Source organism: Neofelis nebulosa, chromosome 4 (genome assembly GCF_028018385.1).
Source record: "Neofelis nebulosa isolate mNeoNeb1 chromosome 4, mNeoNeb1.pri, whole genome shotgun sequence".
Taxonomy (NCBI): Eukaryota; Metazoa; Chordata; class Mammalia; order Carnivora; family Felidae; genus Neofelis; species Neofelis nebulosa.
The window spans coordinates 146,642,230-146,661,072 of NC_080785.1; positions in this window are offsets into that span (position 1 = coordinate 146,642,230).

Sequence of the window (18,843 nt, forward strand, 5' to 3'; positions counted from 1 at the left end):
GTGGTGCAACCTTGGGCAGGTCGCTACACTTCCATGGACCCACTTCTAAAAACGATAGGATTCTTGGGGCGCCTGGGTGGCTCAGTCGGTTGGGCATCCGGCTTTGGCTCAGGTCATGATCTCACGGTCTGTGGGTTTGAACCCCGCATCAGGCTCTGTGCTGGCAGCTCAGAGCCTGGAGCCTGTTTCGGATTCTGTGTCTGCCTCGCTCTCTGCCCCTCCCCAACTCGTGCTCTGTCTCACTCTGTCTCAAAAATAAAAATAAACGTTAAAAAAATTCTTAATGGTAGGATTCTCTCACACACCAAGTATGCATGATTCCATTAAAATCTTCAGAATCTCAAAGATATTAACCATTATAGGTCTATATAAAGAGGGAAATTGGAGTTTAAGATCTAATATAGTTTAAGATCTAATTCTAGTATAGACTTGTTTCAAAAGCTAAATAGTAATTATTCTTATTGGATACGGTAAAGTATATATGTGTGTGTGTTGTGTGTGTGTGTGTGTGTGTGTCTGGCTATACACACACACACACAACACACACACACAAACATATATCTCACATGCACAAATATATGGCACTATTCTTATTTCCATATTTGAGATAGGAAAACTGATTTAAGTAACTTGCCTATAGTCACTTAGCTTTAAGATGTAGAGCTGGGACTTAGAGTGTAGCATGTTTGATCCGAAAGCCTGTGTTCATACAGACTTCATGTGATGTCAGTGCCCAGAGATCCTATGTAACAAGCCCCTTCAAAATGCTCGTTCCTTTTATTAGTCAGCTGTACACACATGGACAACAATTAGGTCTGTGCTAAAATGAGAAGGAATTCAAAGTCTGGATGCCCAGAAATCTGCACAAGATTCAGGGAACTTTGAGGTGGGAGGCTATGAATTAGCCTCCCAGACCAAAAGGAGTGCCACCCATTTGTTAATTTGATTTTGTTTAGGTTACTGAGCCATGATTCATCCTTAATTGCATTGTTTCGAATGACTAAATAGTCTAAGTATTAACCAACTGCTAAGTGGTTGCCCAGTCTCAGTTTAACTAGGACATCTTCAGCTTAGGAGTCATTAAAATCAAAACACTGTTGGCGCTACGTTGGGTATTGGGTGATCTGCCGACTGAATGGTGGTCCTGGTGCCCGGAGAGGCAGAGTTCCGGCAGATGAGGAATTGTACCCCTTCTGTCACTGTTGCCTGGGTAGAGTTTGTGCCCCTGCCCCCCGCCTTTCATCTGGTGTTGAAAATTTCAATTGATAGAATGCCAGAGGACACATTGATTTGATTCAGCAGATTGACCTTTTTTCTGACTGTGGATCTTTGCAAAGTATTCTGCCAGAAATATTTTGAAACTTGATAAAGCACAGATAGACTTTCAAATTAAAGGTATGATTCTCAGAACTTAGTCTACTGAGCCTCAGAGTCCTTATTTATCGAATGGGAATAATAATGTGAGATTGACTCTTCTCTAAGTATTTAAGCAGAGAAAATGAGATGATGGTTGTTGGAAGAGTTTTTCAAACAGCTTATCAAAATGTAAAAGATTGTTGGTTGAATATTAGTCATTTCCAGCACATTTGTGGGTGTAATTAGTCTTTGAACATCAAGCATACCTATGTTAAACCCCATATCACCTTTCTAGCCCTATATTTAAACTAGTAATTTCAAAATACCCCAACAACTTGTGAGAGACTATCAGGAGCTGAGAAAGGATGTGAACTTGGGATCCAGATATGGTTGTTTTCAGGACATATGGACTGAAGGTGAAAGAGCTTATCATCAGGATGACAATACCAGGTCAACAGGCAAGCTTGATTTTGACTATAGTTTGAGGGTCCAGCACACCCCACATCGAAGATTGATATTTCCCACATGTTAGTACGCAAAAAAACCACCTGGAGCGAGTGCTAAGACACAGATTCCTGGGCCCAGTGTCCAGGGACTAATTCCGTGGGTCTGGGATGGGCTGGAAAAAGTCCATCTGTAACCCAGTCCTGGTAGATGCTGATACTACTGGTCCACAGATGGTAATTGGGATAGGACTGTCCCAGTGAATCCTGTATATGGTCACAGCTACCAGGATGGTTCGTTCTAGCCAGCCTCAGATCATTCATCTACCTGGACAGCTGGCTAATGCACCAAGGCGCTACCTTATCCAAGAAATAGCCAGGCCCAAATTGCCCCCTTTCCCATTCATCTGAGTGAGTGCAATGGCTCCTTGAGCAATCTCCCTGTCTCAGAATGCTCTTATGACCACATGTAAATTTACTTATAAATAAGCGCAGGTGTGAACATGCAAGAATCCACTTACCATGAAGACGGACAGATTTCAGAATAATGTCCTTATACGACAAATACCCCCACCCCAGGACGGACTGTAGAGGGCTTAGAAAGGAAAGCCTGGATGGATATTCACATCTGTGAGCAAGCAAGAAAGAAAGCCTCAGTCATTCTATCCCCCTCACAATCCTCAGCCTGCTTATTGTGAAAAGGAATGGTGGGACAGTGGATCCATGAAAGGAGCCCTTTGACCCCTTCCACACACTGAGCTCCTGAATCAGGCCGGTGTGTTGTAGACCCAGGAACATCCTGTAAGGCAGAACATCTGGATGGGGCAAGAAAGGGATCGATCACATGTACTTGTGGCCTGCTTCAACTGTCTGGAAGGAATAAAGATACTCCCTTCTGGAACATCAGAGGAATCTGAGCATGCTGCAAAATGAGTTTTATTTTGAATTCGAATCTAGGTAAAACGTCCTTAATTTCAGGTGACAACACAAAGACCTGCCACCAAGAGACTATGACAATAAAAATTGGTGTGGAGGACGGTGCCGGGGAGGAGACATTTGCAGCAAATTACAACGATGTTAGGAATGTCAGGCTCCTGGTTAGTGGAGCATTTGGTTGTGGGTTGTTTTAATCCAACTAAATACTAATATGCATATCTGAGTTCATTCACTCTCCGGATTAGCACAGTATCATATTAGCCTAATATAGCTTTAGCCTAATTTAATGTGGAAATATTAACTCAGGGAATTCCTTTCATGACATGGTATTATTTCTATAGCAATTTAATATTTTATTGGTCTGAGACAATGCAGTGCCAATTTACTTCCCTCCCAAAATACACCCTAATAAATGTGGGATTTTTTCATTCTAGCTATGGTTTCAGGGCAGCTATTGGACAAACAGAGGCTCAAGTCTTGGTCCCCACAATCAAACATCTGTGTCTGCATCGCCACCCAGGCTCCCTGGGATTGTTGATGGTCTGTTTGCATACCTTTATTTCTTGCCCAAGGGGAGTCAGATGGGATGGCTACGGACTATCCCTACTCCCAGATTCTAGGATTGAAAACAGAGCTATAATGTGCCTGCTGTATCCCAAGACAGGAGATGACCTCACCCTTCCGGGCTCCCTGGAATCCCCATGAAACTGGGCTTGAGACTCATTTAAGTGGAAAAGTACAAGCATGACTGAAAAGGAAAATGTCGGTTGGGGTCATGTCGATGTCAAGGTCCTAGAAAAATGCTGGAAGTCATATAGTTTTGCCAGAGCAGAAACTTGCTGACCCTTTTCCTCAGAGCAAGGCCCCGTCCTCTTGCCCCCAACCCCCAAATACGCTGGAGTCTGAGACTTTGAGAGAGGCCATGCTGGCCTTGCACGTGATAGATGGCTGCCACTCAAATACCTGTCTCCCATCAGCTCTGTCTTCAAAAGAGACTGCTGTACATCTCCTCCTTCCAAACCCCTGACTCTGATCTTGATCATGCCCTCATTAACTCTTGCCCAGGCTTTCGAAGTTGCCTTTAAATTGGGTGTCTTTGCCTCTAGTGTTTTTCCTTCCAATCCATCTTCTGCCCTGCTGCATGATAATCAATTAATAATATAGTTGGGAATAAGACACTCCTCTACTCTAAAGCTTTCCATGGCCCCCCATTGCCTATGGAACAAAGTCCAAATCTTTATGGTTTTTAAGGCCCTGGCTGCTTTTCCAGCTCCCCCCTACACTTCCTTCCTCCTTCCCTCTAAGACTCATGCATTTTCTTTTTCTGCTTTAGCAAATCAAGAGATCTCCAAATGTACAATGATTTTCCCCATCTTTGGTCCTTTGCTCATCTTGGTTCCTGCTGGCAGGAATGTGGTCCTTCATGCCTTTTGGGCTACTACTGTTCAAACTTCAAAGCCAGATTCAAATTCCATGCTCCCCAGAACATTTTCTCCATGCCCCCTATTTAGAATTAGTCAATTTGGAGCACTTATATTTGATTTGTATGCTGTTTATTTTTGTGCCTATCTGGCTTCTCCAGTAGCCTCTGCAGTGTTAAGAAAAGAACCCTTTCTGGATTATTTCTCAGTGAATCTCCCACATAAAATGCTCACACTAAATCTGTGGAGACACAAAGCCCTTTACCTGCCCCACAGAAATTATTTGTATATGCCCGTCCATTCTCTGTCAGCACAGATTTCAATTACTTCCCACGTTCTTCTGGACACTAGCCATGTTGAATATTGAAATCATTAATATAGTCCCTGATGGCTGTTTGTAGGTGTTCAACCATCACTAGGCAGAATCTCTGAGATTATGAAAGGAAAATTTCTCTATTGTGTAGAGGGTACCTCTGGATAACTTCTACCTGGCACAAGAAAGGCTTTGTGGCCAGCCTGAGTAATTATTTATTATCAAAATAGTGACCTTTGTGCATGAGATATGAGGGCAGGGTAAGAGTGATGAATACTGAAAGCCTGGTTAATACTGTGCCTTAGTTTGTATTACAACTCTGCCTACACTTTCTAGCTGCGTGACCTTGGCCAATTTATTTTACCTCTGTGGCCTATTTCCTTGTTTTAAAAATAGGACTATAGGGGCGCCTGGGTGGCTCAGTCGGTTAAGCGTCCGACTTCGGCTCAGGTCACGATCTCGTGGTCCGTGAGTTCGAGCCCCGCGTCGGGCTCTGTGCTGATGGCTCAGAGCCTGGAGCCTGTTTCAGATACTGTGTCTCCCTCTCTCTCTCTGACCCTCCCCCGTTCATGCTCTGTCTCTGTCTCAAAAATAAATAAATGTTAAAAAAAACAAAATTTAAAAATAGGACTATAATAGTACCTGCCTCCAGGGCTTTTCTGAGGAATAAATGATACAGTGTATATATAAAACACAGTAGAGGGCTTGGTACTTAACCGATGTTCAGTAAATGCTAGCTGTTGTTGTGATTATTTATCATGACCATCACCATTATGGATTATTTCCCCCTCATTCTCTACTGCTGCTCTGTGAACATACAACTATCTTACTACTCAGTTATAATGTGTTCAAATAAATGATCCATAAATGTTTCCACACAGGCCATTTGCTAAATACCATGACACTCAATTTATTTAGAGTCTCTTATGCCACTTAGTTATCGATAGTCTGTAGCCTTTTATATCTTTACATCTTGGAAAAATTACAAATTTTTTCCAAATAAAGGTTTTGCCTACACAGACTCATAGGAGGGCAAGTAATTACATCTGGACCCACATCCTTCTCTGTCCCCAAGGCAGACATTGATGGTCAGTCATGGTGCCCTTGCCACTGACCCCAGATGTGACTTTCCTGTCCTTCCAACACAGTGCTTCGGCAACAGCCACCAGTCAGAGCTGACATCCATTTGCCATCCTCTCTAGTCCTCAGCTTTTATTTTCTAGTTTCCTTCTCTATCATCTTTATGGCTGACACTGCACAGAATTTCTCTGGAAACCTCTGGGGAAACCTCTGGGGAAGTGGAAACCTCTTCCCCTCTGGGGAAGGTCCATATTGTCCTAGTTGAAGTTTTTGCTGTTCTCTTAGAAGCTGTCAGGAACTAGATAGTTTGGGGTTTAGACAGAAGGTTGACATTCTTCTTTGGGGATGATTCACCTGGCTCTCCTTTAACTCAAAGAAAACTCAGCCAATTTTCTGCATTAATGAGGCTAAAAGAAGATGATCCAGACTCATTTTCAACTGAGATTAACTTGAGCTCATAAATACCACCTTAACTCTTAAAATACTGGAGATTAGGCAGTAGTTTTCTCCTTGGATATGGGACTGTCAGGTTTCTAATAAAGAAGGGAGCCACATTTAAATGAAATTTCCAAAATATTCTTTGTCTTTTCTGAAATTTCTGAAAATTCTATCTCCATGTGTGGAAAAAACCCAATGCTAGGAAAAAGCCACTTGTGATCTCACAAGTCAGGAGGGTTGGACATACTCATTGGCTGGTGGCCTCTGTAAGCTCCCACGAAGCCAAGGTCTTTTAGGTACCATGGTATTATCAAGACCAAAAAGAGGTATTTCCCCAAATAGAGATTTAAAAACAAATTTTAAAAATGTTTATTTTTGAGAAAGTGAGACAGAATGTGAGCAGGGTAGGGGCAGAGAGAGAGGGAGAGGCAGAACTCCAAGCAGGCTCCAGGCTCTGAGCTATCAGCACAGAGCCCTACGTGGGGCTCGAACTCACAAACTGTGAGATCATGACCTGAGCTGAAGTCAGATGCCCAGCTGACTGAGTCACCCAAGCCCCCCCCCCCCAGAGATTTTTTAAATCACTTCATGTGGTGGTACAGGGGATAGAAGATTCTAGAAAATTGTTTCCCTTTGTTTTGGCAAACCTAACAAAAATGAATCATATTCTAACTGTACTCTATAGATAAAGCTATAGATAAAACTATAAAACTATAGATAAAATTAACTCTGTAGATAAAACTAGCATTCATTGATCCCTCAGAGCCAGACAAGGTTGTATATCTAGAGTTATGGCAGTGATTTGCCCCAGAAAATTCCCTGTCAGTAGGAAACCTACAACCACTCCATCAATACATGTGCAAGTGACATGCACATTCAGAATTTCCAGAAAAGGACAAAGAGATATGGATTCTAACACTGCTGCAGTATTAGCTCCCATGGAGGTGAATATCAGACTACCCCTACACACACTGTGCTGCCTAGCTCCTCCCCTCTCCTTCCCCTTGCTAACTCCTGTTCATCTTGAAAAGTCACTGCACTTTTTAAAAAATGTGTATTAACATTAAAAAATGTTTTAGAGAGCACGTGTGTGCATGCACACATGCAGGGGAGGGGCAGAGAGAGGGAGAGAATCTGAAGCGGGTTCTGTGCTGACAGCAGAGAACCTGATGGGGGGCTCGAACTCATGAACTATGAGGCCATGACCTGAACCAAAGTCGGATGTTCAACCTACTGAGCCACCCAGCAGCCCCATGACTGCACTTCTTACCATCTCCTAGTCATCTCCCCTGCTACCTCCTGCCTCCCAGACCTGATGAGGGAGCTCTCACCATCTCTATTCCTTCCCCTGATTTCCAAACTCCCTTGCAACTCTGCTGTCCTTAAAGCAGCACGTTTACTATTGACTGTTGTCACTCCATCATCAATACACTGCTGGAGCATTGCAGTTGTTCAAGAACTATTTGTTGGGTGAATTATTTGAATGAAGCTATTTGGAGAAAACTTTAAGTCTAGGGGGAAAACATTAACGGAGCTGCAGATCCCCAAACTATCTCACTGCAAGAACCATCTCCTTGCAAAAGAAACACAAAGAGCACAACACAGAAATACTTCTTTATGTGAAATTCCTCTGGAACTTGACAATGTGAATTTGATTTTATCACAAGCGGTCAGGATTACCCTTTCATCTTACTCAGTTTATCCAGTCTTCTGGGCCAGGTTGTGTCAAAGTCAGGGACTAGATACCTCATTTTACCCACAGCATGTGTCTTCTTGCTCCAGAGTTCTTGCCATTCTCTTTCCCTCTCCACACAAGGATCTCGTTTAAAAAGCAAATAAAATGTGAGCATTCAATCCTTTGGCTGGATCCGTTGACTACGTGGTGCCAGGCAAAGGGCTTAGTGTTTTTTGTTTTGTTTTGTTTTTAGTTTGGTTTTGTCTTTTGTTCTCTGAATTTAGCATCATGTGAAGGCAGAGCATAGCCTAAAGGTGTACTTAAAATGTCCTGTTCCTGAGCTTATTCAGACAGGCCACAGAAAATGGCACCCTTGATAATTAATGCCCTTTAAAGAAATTCAGCACAGGCAAGCAACTATAAACAAGAAGTTATTAGTCAGAGAACATGCTTGCGACATGAACATGGAAATTCCCATGTGTCTTCAGAAGGCAAGAGAAGGAAGATGCAAGGTTCTCTGGATAGTTTCATTATTATCTTTGTTGGTGGTTTTATACGGAAGCAGAATGCCCATCGCCATCATTCCAGCCCCTTCAGCTAGCTTGAATTCCTCTTCATTTATAAAATAAAGTGTTGACTGCAACCTTTAAAATAAGCCCACATCTTTGCTTAATTACAGATTCTATATAAACTAGTTTAGCATTACTGAAGGTATCTAAGAAAGAAGTAAAAAGATTATTATCCTGTTAAAATGCCAATTAAAGATAAAGAACAAGTGTGTAAATGTACATCCATATCTTGGGAAGAATCTGTGTTTAAATCGCCCAAACTCACAAAACTTTTTAAGAATGATGCCAGTGCACTGCAGAAAGAAAAAGTCAAAACTGGTTGAACATAAGACGTGAGTGGTTGAAATATGGTTTAATTTTTTCCTCCTAAATCTTCCCCGCCACTTTGGAAACTGATAAAAGATTTGGGTTTTTTTTTTTAAGAAGTTGACCTCATTTTTAGTTTATTTTCTAAAAGTAGAGATGTCTTTACATGTGTTTGAAAGTATGTCTGTCAAACCTTTGGAGGACTTTTCAGAACGAAGAAAACTACAACGCATATCTTACCAAATTGTTTGGGGATTTTCCGCTTTTATGTGTTTGGGCATTTTTCCCTCTTAAACATCAAAACCTAATAATCGTGGCGGAAGGTTAAATATTTTCCATACTTTGTTTCTGAAATTTGTTCCTTACAAAGAGCATATGGGGGAAAGAAATTTGCACACCCAATCTATTACTAGTGGTTACCTCTGGGGTTAGAAAGTAGGATCTGGGGTTGGAGGCAGCTCAAGGGGACTGTTGCTTCTTTTTCCATTTTACTTACAATGAAAATGTACTAGTGGGCCACTTGTATAATTTTTACAGCCATTTGATAAAGAAAAAAAACCCATCATATTTAGAGGAAAAATATCTATTTGGATAACTGTAGAAGTTCTATGTATCCCTGGTTTCAACATTGCACATAGCGTTCCAACACAGAAAGTAGGGGCACATTCCTATCTGCTCTGCTGGTAACACCCCCCCCCAACGCATTTCTGTACCGAAAGTTTAAATAGAAGAATTTGGGGGCGGAAATGGGAGGGGTGGGAGGCATAATGAAGAATCTGTTATCCAGAATGGAAAGTTTCTATTTGGGAAAACTTTAGAATTAATACTTTGATAAGTCATATCAAGATCATATTGAATTCATTCTCCCTAATGCCAGTTTGCTTTAACTCAATATCCTTAGGAAAAACAAAACTATGCTTTCACATTATCAGTTCATTTGGGGGGGGGGGGCTTTAAAGTAGAAACTTAATTTTGCACGTAACGGCTACATTCAAGAGAGTACCTTGTTTAAACTCCCAAGTTTCTTAGGGGCTAGGGGTGCAATGTAATGTTCATTTAACTTAATCTGTTCTCTTTCTACCAAAACACACTATCCTTTCTTGTCGGAGTTTCACCCCACCCCAGCCCATGTCCCTTTTCACCAGGATGTGACGGGTTAAAAGCTGATTTGAAGAGCAAAGTCCATTTGCATCCCAGACCCTGGTCTCCAAACATCCAGTATCATGCGGTGTTTCATGACCATGGCATGCCCGTCATCTCATTCTCCAAACAAGGGACGTGGGGATGAATGGGGTGGAGCTTTTTATTCTTCCAGGATTTAAAACGATGTATACATACAGCAAGCAGCTGGCACAAGTCCTCTGTAAGTGTGTGTGTGTGTGTGTGTGTGTGTGTGTGTGTGTTATGGAGAAAGAGTTGGATCAAACGAGTCGTTTCCTGTTCAGAACAGGACATAAGTTTCATTCCATGAAAGGAAATATAATTGATTCCACTTCCATCAGCACATCAAGAGGATGGCCGGTAACTCACTTCCTCCGGGCCGGCTGGGGGATGATGCAGTCCGGGGGAAATGATCCCCTCCCCAGGCCTGAGACGGGGCCTGGCTGGCCTGGGAAAGCACACACCCGCACAGCCCCTTGCCCCTTGTGGTCCCCCTGGAGTCTGTCAACGGTCGAGTTCTGTCCTTTTTCCACACTTGGGAGGACACATGATGTCCCTCCAGGTCCTGCAGTCTGGGTTTGATTAAATAATTATAAACTCCCAGCAGCAGATCTATCATTTATGTTCCGAAACATGCCAGCATGTGTCTTTTGTGGCCATGCCAGCCAATCGTCAAGCTGCTCTCGTTATTGTCACTGAGAACACAGTGGTTCAATGTTTGTGCTAGTGCCTGGATTTTGGCGATAGAATGTTGCCCAGCAGCGTGCTGCCCGTGCCAACATCACTACAGAACTTCATAATAAATCCTTTCTATATTTATTCAGTCTACCACTCTGACACTGAAATTGCCTTTTATGAGCTTATGATTGGAGGCTCCCATTTTCCACTCCTAACTCTGGGTGATTACATATTCTAACAGCAAAGACATCAAGGCTGTTGTCTGCACATGCAGCATAGCAAGGTGGCTGTGGTGGGTTGGGGGAAGGCCGGGGACTGGAAGTGTGCAAGAGCTGACCGTTCATCCCACACAAAGGAAGCACAGAGGCCACCTCTTGAATCTGTTTGCTTAACATGCTTAAAATTTTCCACTTCCTCCACAGCGAAAGCCCAAAATAAAGTTGTCAAAATAAAGCAGTAATAATTCATAGTAATATGTTATCTCCCACAAAAGTGCAAAGGGAGGTGGGAGGATACCACCTAATTGAGTTCAAGGAATATTTAGAGATATTTTTAGTTCTTGGCTTAATTGAGCCACAAATGATCTCTAAATTGTCCCCATTTGAAGCATATAAACTTGGACAATAACTGAAATACCTGAAGGGAAATTGCCTACTTTCTGTGTACACAAATAATTTTGTTAGTAATAATGTACATGGCCAGAATGATCTTCCTATTCTGTGATTTCACTAATGATACCATACGAAGAAGCTTCTAGAAATCATGATGAATAACAACAACAAAACACAAGCTACGTTTTGGAAAGAGAACGATGTGTCTTATTTTACATAGTTCTCTACAAAAGAGTTCAGAAAAAGAGGAGTATACATGGCTTAAGTGTGTTTTCATTTTTTGGAAAATGATCAAAGTCACTCATCTGGTGAGAGAAGTGTAATGAAATGAGATAATAATGATTAGTGAAAAGAAGCTGTATAAACTGATGGGAGAGTACTGGAGTCACAAAATAAAATTCATCAGCCACTTCTTTGTCATCACTGACTTTCATTTGCACTTAACCTTTACTAAAACACCGAGGACTTGGATTGGGATGTAGATGAAATCTGAATCTCAGAAGAGCTCCTTTATACAAAGGTAGAGTCAACTGAGGGTTGAGTGTTTTGTTTTTACCGCTTCCTTTGTATGGATGTATATTTTTTTATTTTGAGACAGAGAGAGAGAGAATGCATGCACATGCCTGCATGCTGGAGTGCCAGAGAGTGGGGGAGGGGCATCGGGGAGGGGAAGAGAAAGAGAGAAAGAGAGACAGAAAGAGGGAGAGAAAATCTTCAGCAGGCTTCACGCTCAGCACAGAGCCCAACATGGGGCTCGATCCCACGACCCTGAGATCATGACTTGATGAGTCATGAGTCAGATGCTCAACCGACTGAGCCACTCAGGCGCCCCTTTTACTGCTTCCTTTAAAAGGATGATCTAAACATTTCCATCTAATGCAGAAATGCAATACTTTTATTCTACCATCATGCAAAGGGCTCCAGATATGGCATTTTATTAAGAGATTGGGTTTTAGAAGGATAAATATTAGTGAAAGATATGTTAAATGTGTATAATTCGACATCTTTTTTTTTTCAAAGTGAAAAGGTCCTATTTTCCAAAAAATATAAATTGAGTTATTGCTTTGTTTTTGAGATTCGAGATAGAACTTTTCTCAAATATAATTCTTGGTGATACCACATTCACTCTGACACTACTTAAGTAGTGTATTAATAATTTTGAAAATGAAGTCAAACCTTCTTTTAAATAAACTAAAACTTCAAAATTAAATCACTTCCAAGTACATCAACTTGAAAGTATGCTACTATTCTACTGAGGCAAACTTAAGTTGGAGAAAAAGGGATAATAAAGGTATTCCAGTGTGTATTGTTCCGTAATATATAAGGGCGGTTTCTTTAGGTGAATGTTTCTGGGGGAAAGTTAGGGAAAAGCAAAATCTTTGACTAGACTAATAGTCATGACATGGACAGAAATATGGTTTTGTTCTCCCTTAGCTTTGTATAGTTCTTATGCTTGTAAATGGAAAAGACAAACAATTCTTAAAAGAATACGTATTTTACATGTAAAGCATTTAGCCATTTGTGAGAAAAGCTGAGTTTTTTTAAGTGTTTCCAATAGTGCTTAAATAGAAAAGCATCCGTGTGTAGGACTCTTTTTAGCCAAGCATTTGGGATGTGCTGACTCACATCCCAAATTGTGCAACTGGCCACTAGGGGGCCTTCCTATCGGTTCTCTTCATAAAACAGGGAAAAAAATTAATATTAAAACAGACTGCAGAGATGTACCCCAATATTTTCTACAACACCCTTAGAAATGGCTGGTTGAGAAGTGACAAAAATGCCATCATCTGATTATTTGGGTAATATGAAACTATTGATTGATTCTTCCCCTTCACTGAACTTTTTTTTTTTGGAATTCAATTGGCTTTTACTTAAGTTTTTTTTTTAGCTCAAACAATGGTTGTTTTTTCTGGTTTTTATAATCTTCTTTTGCTGATTTATCCCAGAGTTTGAAGTTAGGAATTTAATATAATCCAACCAGTGCACTGATTCAGTCGGGAGGAAGAAATGGAGTCTGTTGAAGCTAATGAGATGTGCATGGTCGCCTGAGCCCATTTTAGTCTCCACACACGTCTACACTGCCTCCTCAAGACAGGGAGACCATGGTGTGATGTTCACCTGGCAAGCCTTTGTTGAGCACGTAGATATTCTGGGTGCCGTGCTTGGTGCTGGGCTACAGATGGACACCAACATGGTGTAGCTATCCTCACAAAGACAGAGAAGCACATAAGCCTTTCCAAATATGAAATACTGAGCAACGGGAAAAAGTCGTTCGAGAAAAAATAAGATACAAGGTGAGAGGGTCCTGGTGAGAGATACTGGGTGCCGAATGATTCAGAAGAGGTCCCATTTGTACAAGGGAGGAGGCTGTGGGAGGCTGGGGTCCAGCAGGTGGGGCGGGGGGGGGAGGGGGGTTATAATCGGATCCCTGGGGGCAGGCCCTGCCTCCCTGACCCAAGCAGCTGAGTGTGAGTTTGGGAAGCCCTGGACACATTGAGACTTCCCTGAACCACCCATAAGGTTGGATTTTAACCATGCTGGCTTCTCCTCCCTCACCAGATTTTGAGAATGCTTTATACAGGGACATTCAAAAGTTATGTGATTGCTCAAAAAAATCAATGGTTTTTATTGAGTGGGTTTTTTTTTTCTTTTGAATGCTTATTTATTTTTGAGAGAGAGCATGAGCAGGGGAGGGGCAAAGAGAAGGGGACAGAGGATCCAGAGCAGGCTCTGTGCTGACAGCAGAGAGCTCAGCGTGGGGCTCAAACCCATGAACTGTGATATCATGACCTGAGCCGAAGTTGGACACTAAACCGACTGAGCCCCCCGGGGACCCCTATTGAGTGAATTCTTGACCAGAGTACTTTGATAGATGGCATTTTTGTCCCCAGGTTTTAAAATACCTAATGATTTATTAGCATGAAAAATCTTTCAATATATTAAGTTAAAAATGTTTTTGCAAAATAGCATCTTTCTTTTTGTAATACAGATATCTATATGCATTAGAAGATTGGCAAAGGTAAACCAAGGATGATATTGCTGGTTAAATTATGAGAATTTTAATTTTTTTCCTTTTTACTTTCTGTAACTTCTGATTGTCTGCAGTGACCCTGAAATGCTTTGCCATAAAATAAAATTGTATGCATTAAGCAAACTAATAATAAAGAAAAAGAGATACTGCTAGCCTCAGTGGAAAAATTCCATTTTCAACCGAGATGAAATTTTTCCTTGTAAATATTTTGTTAAACATTCATGTGAGGAGACTTTCATCAAAACCCTTAGATAATTTATAAATACCCACAAAACCACTAATATCAAAATATTTTAAAGACTAAAATTGAATTTTCCTTTTATAAACAAAATCTCTTCCACCTATCAATTCATCCCAAAAGGGAAATTTATAAAAATAATACGTCATTTTCAATGTAAATATGTATCTATTTATTGACTTCCATGTTAAAACATGTTCCTTTAAGATTTGTTTTTAAAATCGATTTAAAAAAAGTTTAAAAAGTGGGGGGATGGGCACCTGAGTGGCTCAGTCGGTTAAACGTCCAACCTCGGCTTAGGTCATGATCTCATGGTTTCGTGGGTTCGAGCCTTGCGTCAGGCTCTGTGCTGACAGCTCAGAACCTGGAGCCTGCTTGGGATTCTGTGTCTCCCTCTCTCTCTGCCCCTCCCCCGCCCATGCTGTCTCTCTCTGTATCTCAACAACAATAAGTTAAAATCGATAGCTCTTCTGAATAGCACTGCTTCCTAATTTGGTACAAATTGGGTGACTTCTAACTTACATCATCCCTCCAGAGTACATTTGAATAGCACACAGCATCTGAAAGTGCCCCAACATTACCCTTCCCCCATCGCTCAATCGTTCTTTTTTTTTTTTTTTTTAGTGTTTTTATTTATTTTGGAGAGAGAGAGACAGACAGAGTGTGAGTGGGGTGTGGGGGGAGCAGAGAGAGAGGGAGACACAGAATCTGAAGCAGGCTCCAGGCTTCTAGCTGTCAGCGCAGAGCCCAACCCAGAGCTCGAACCCACGAACCTTAAGATCATGACTTGAGCGGAAGTCAGCTGCTCAACCAACTGAGCCACCCGGGTGCCCCTAAGATCTTGTTTTGAGCGGCATTTTGAGAGCTTCCCCCTTGCTTTTGTGAGCTGTGCAACTTTGATCTATCTACTTGTTTTCTCTTTCTGAATTCCCTTGACGTTTGATCTTCCACTTATTTGTTTATATTTAAGAACACAAGTATTGAATAATAAAGTTGGGTTGTTAAAACTACAAACATGTCGGGGCGCCTGGGTGGCGCAGTCGGTTAAGCGTCCGACTTCAGCCAGGTCACGATCTCGCGGTCCGTGAGTTCGAGCCCCGCGTCAGGCTCTGGGCTGATGGCTCGGAGCCTGGAGCCTGTTTCCGATTCTGTGTCTCCCTCTCTCTCTGCCCCTCCCCCGTTCATGCTCTGTCTCTCTCTGTCCCAAAAATAAATAAAAAACGTTGAAAAAAAAAAATTAAAAAAAAAAAAAAAACTACAAACATGTCAGATAATGGTAGGTCCCTTCCCTCTATTTTCTTTTCTCCCTGAGGTGACACGGCTGTCGTATTATGTGGCCGCACTGTGGTGGCGGTTTTTCTATGCGTTTGCATCCAGAAATATATATACCTATGGAAACCAATTGTTTGGGGTTGTTTTCTCTTTTAAACAACATAAGTGGAATCATATTGTAAATATTGTTTCACACTTTCTTGTCCTCAAGAGTGTATCTTAGAGATCTGTGTCAGGGCACATAGATCTATATCATTTAAAAATATTCTGTCTTGAAGACCAAATTCTTAGCCCTTTTTGGGAATCTCGAGTTTGTAAGGAAGTTAATTATCAAGTGATCCAAATATGCCATTTCGAATCAGGTCAGACAATGTCCAACCCTTGCTTTGTGGCAATCTGGAGAGAAACAAGGTATCCTCCCTGCCCTTGAGGGAAATGCAGGGTATTTCTTAAAAGGGGTAGAGAGGTACTAAACCCAGGACCATTAACTCGTCTGCCGTACCATACATTTAATGGTAGAGAAAAAAGCAGTTTTACTTAAGAACAAAATAAACTCCAGGCTCAAAGACACAGAAGCTGAAAGGAACCTCGGGAGGTCATCTGGATTTATCCTCTACCTGTAAACAATTACCCAGGATGGAAAATTAAGTCTCAGAAAAAAAGGAACACCCAACTGAAACCTTGTACAACCCCCCCCAAAAGTCTACTATGTTGCCCCAGACTCTGTCATTCTGTTGCTTCCTCCGCGTGCTTTCCGTATCTTGGGTTTTCTCCATGGCTTTAGTAAGGAAGAGTCTTCTTATGTTTTTGGAATAAAGGCTTGCTTGGTTTACCAACCCATAAAGGAAAGTAGGCAGTGAGTTTGTGGAAACACCTGTGAAGAGGCGGAATGTCCTGAGAGGAGAGGCAGGGCGGATGTTTGCTTGGTTCTGAGACCTGCCTCATGGGGGAGGCAGCGAGAAGTTGCCACGGTTTTAGGGATCTTGAGGCGAGCTCCCACCCCTCCATCTGAGGCTTTCCTTCATTCAGGTGCTCACACTTCTCAGAATACTGGGCTTGGCTTTCTAAGAACTGTCAAAAATGAAAACTCGTGGGTGTGTTCAGTGTGCTACGTTGGCTTGCTAGGAATTGGAAATAGGATGAGGGTCGGACTCCAGGTGAGGCATAAATGTAACAGTAGGACGAAACCCCCTCAAAGCAGTGGGAAGCCTGTGAGCAGTAGGCAGTACGTTCAGTTATGACTCCAGTGTCCCTGGATCCTGGCAGACAGACGGGTGCTTGGACCACAGGAACAAGCTGGGAGGAGCTTTCACAAATCCTTCTCCGGTCTCCAACAAACACTGAGCTTCAAAAGAATGATCTTTGGAATTAAGGAGGAAGTTTTCTCCCTGAGAAAATGAAGGCAGTTTTTTTTGTAATTAAAAAAAAATGTTTTAATTTTGAGAGAGAGAGAGAGAATGAGCACAAGTGGGGGGCGGGGGGCGGACAGAGAGGGAGACACAGAGTCGGAAGCAGGCTCCAGGCTCTGAGCTGTCAGCACAGAGCCTGACGCGGGGCCTGGAACCCACGAGCTGTGAGATCATGACCTCAGTGGAAGTCAGACACTTGACTAAGCCACCTAGGTGCCCCAGTAGGTCCTTATTTCTGACTGCAGAAGTTATATAGATTTTCCCAGGTCTCAGACTATTCATATCTAGTATGTCTTATCAAAATCAATCAGCCTGATTTACTAACAATAGTAATTTTCATTTTAATTGATGAGCAAATGGTATTTGCAAATTAGTTACATACAAATAGAATAACACTGAAATTTTACTTAATGGGAAGACAATTCTCCAAACCAGAAAGCTTTCATAAAATCATGTTTAATATATTTGTTTCAAAATATGACAATTCTTTCGACATTAAAAAAGTGAATGATATACAGATGCCAGATTGATTCTTAGCATCTTTCTTACTATGTTACTCTGAATTTATTATTTATAAAGCATATTTGTTTTGAGAGACAGAAAGAGCATGAGTGGGGGAGGGGCAAAGGGATGGGGTAGTGAGAATTTTTTTTTTAATGCTTATTTATTTTTGAGAGAGAGAGAGAGAGCATGAGCTGGGGAGGAGGAAAGAGAGAGGGGGACAAAAGATCCAAAGCAGGCTCTGCACTGACAGCAGCGAGCCCAATGTGGGGCTTGAATTCACGAACGGAACCATGAGATCATGACTTGAGCCGAAGTCAGGCGTCAGATGCTTAACCAACCAAGCCACCCGGGTGCCCCAACATATTCTTGATGCAGCTGAGAATTTAAGATTTATCACTTACAGGGGTAGAGAGGTAAAAGTTAGATGCATCTACTCTCCAAAATGCAAAATAGGGCTTCCCTTAACTTGGGCTCAGTTTACCTCCCTCAAGTAGCAACCTGGATATACCTTTGCTCACACCAACCACTCGCTTTATGAATTGTCCGTACTCCTCTGAGCCTTAGTTTTCCAAACTTGATTTTCAAGCCTTATAGAGGCCGAAGGGATCCTGAGGGATGCTGTCTGGCAAAGGTGGACTGGAGACCCTATACGTTGAACCATAGCCCAAGCCAGGGCACCCTTGACAGGGAGCGAAGAGTGCAGGACTTTGAAAGGCGCATAGAACAAAGAGTCCGGAAAAGGCTTTGGAAAATAGCAAAACCGTCTACAAATATTTTAGTTTTATGTGTGTTTAGGGAAGGACGAATATCAGACAGGATGTGATCTGACATTTAGATTTCATTCTGTTGATGAACTGCAGATTTGGGAGCATGCAGGCTACAGTGTCCAGTGCCATTGGCAGCTGGCTTTACATAGGACTGATGCTCGCTTAGAAAAGAACTGTCAAAACAATTTGCTGGACTTCCACACTCTGGATCTCGATGAAAATGTAGTGGCAAGGTGTTCTGGATAAAAGGATCCAAATATGAGAAGCCAACCTAGATTTCCACCTTGTATTGACCACTGATGAGCTGTGTGACCTTGAGCGAGTGACCTAGCCTCTGCGGTCCTCTGTTTTCTCACCTACAAAACGGTGCTAATATCAATAATGACAGCTATATTCATGAAGGGTTAAATATAGGCGAGGCATTGATCTAGAAAGACTTATTATCTCAATCCTCACAGAAAGTTTTAAGTTTGAAATTGCTATTTACCAAAATCTGAATGGGTCAAGTGGCTCCTAGAGCTAGAAAATACACGGTCAACCCCAAGATGAAGTCGCTCAGGTCCAGAGAATGTCCTCTGACCTAGAACACCAGGGGAGACAGGCGAACCTAGGTCAGGACTGGGTCGGCTTCAGGT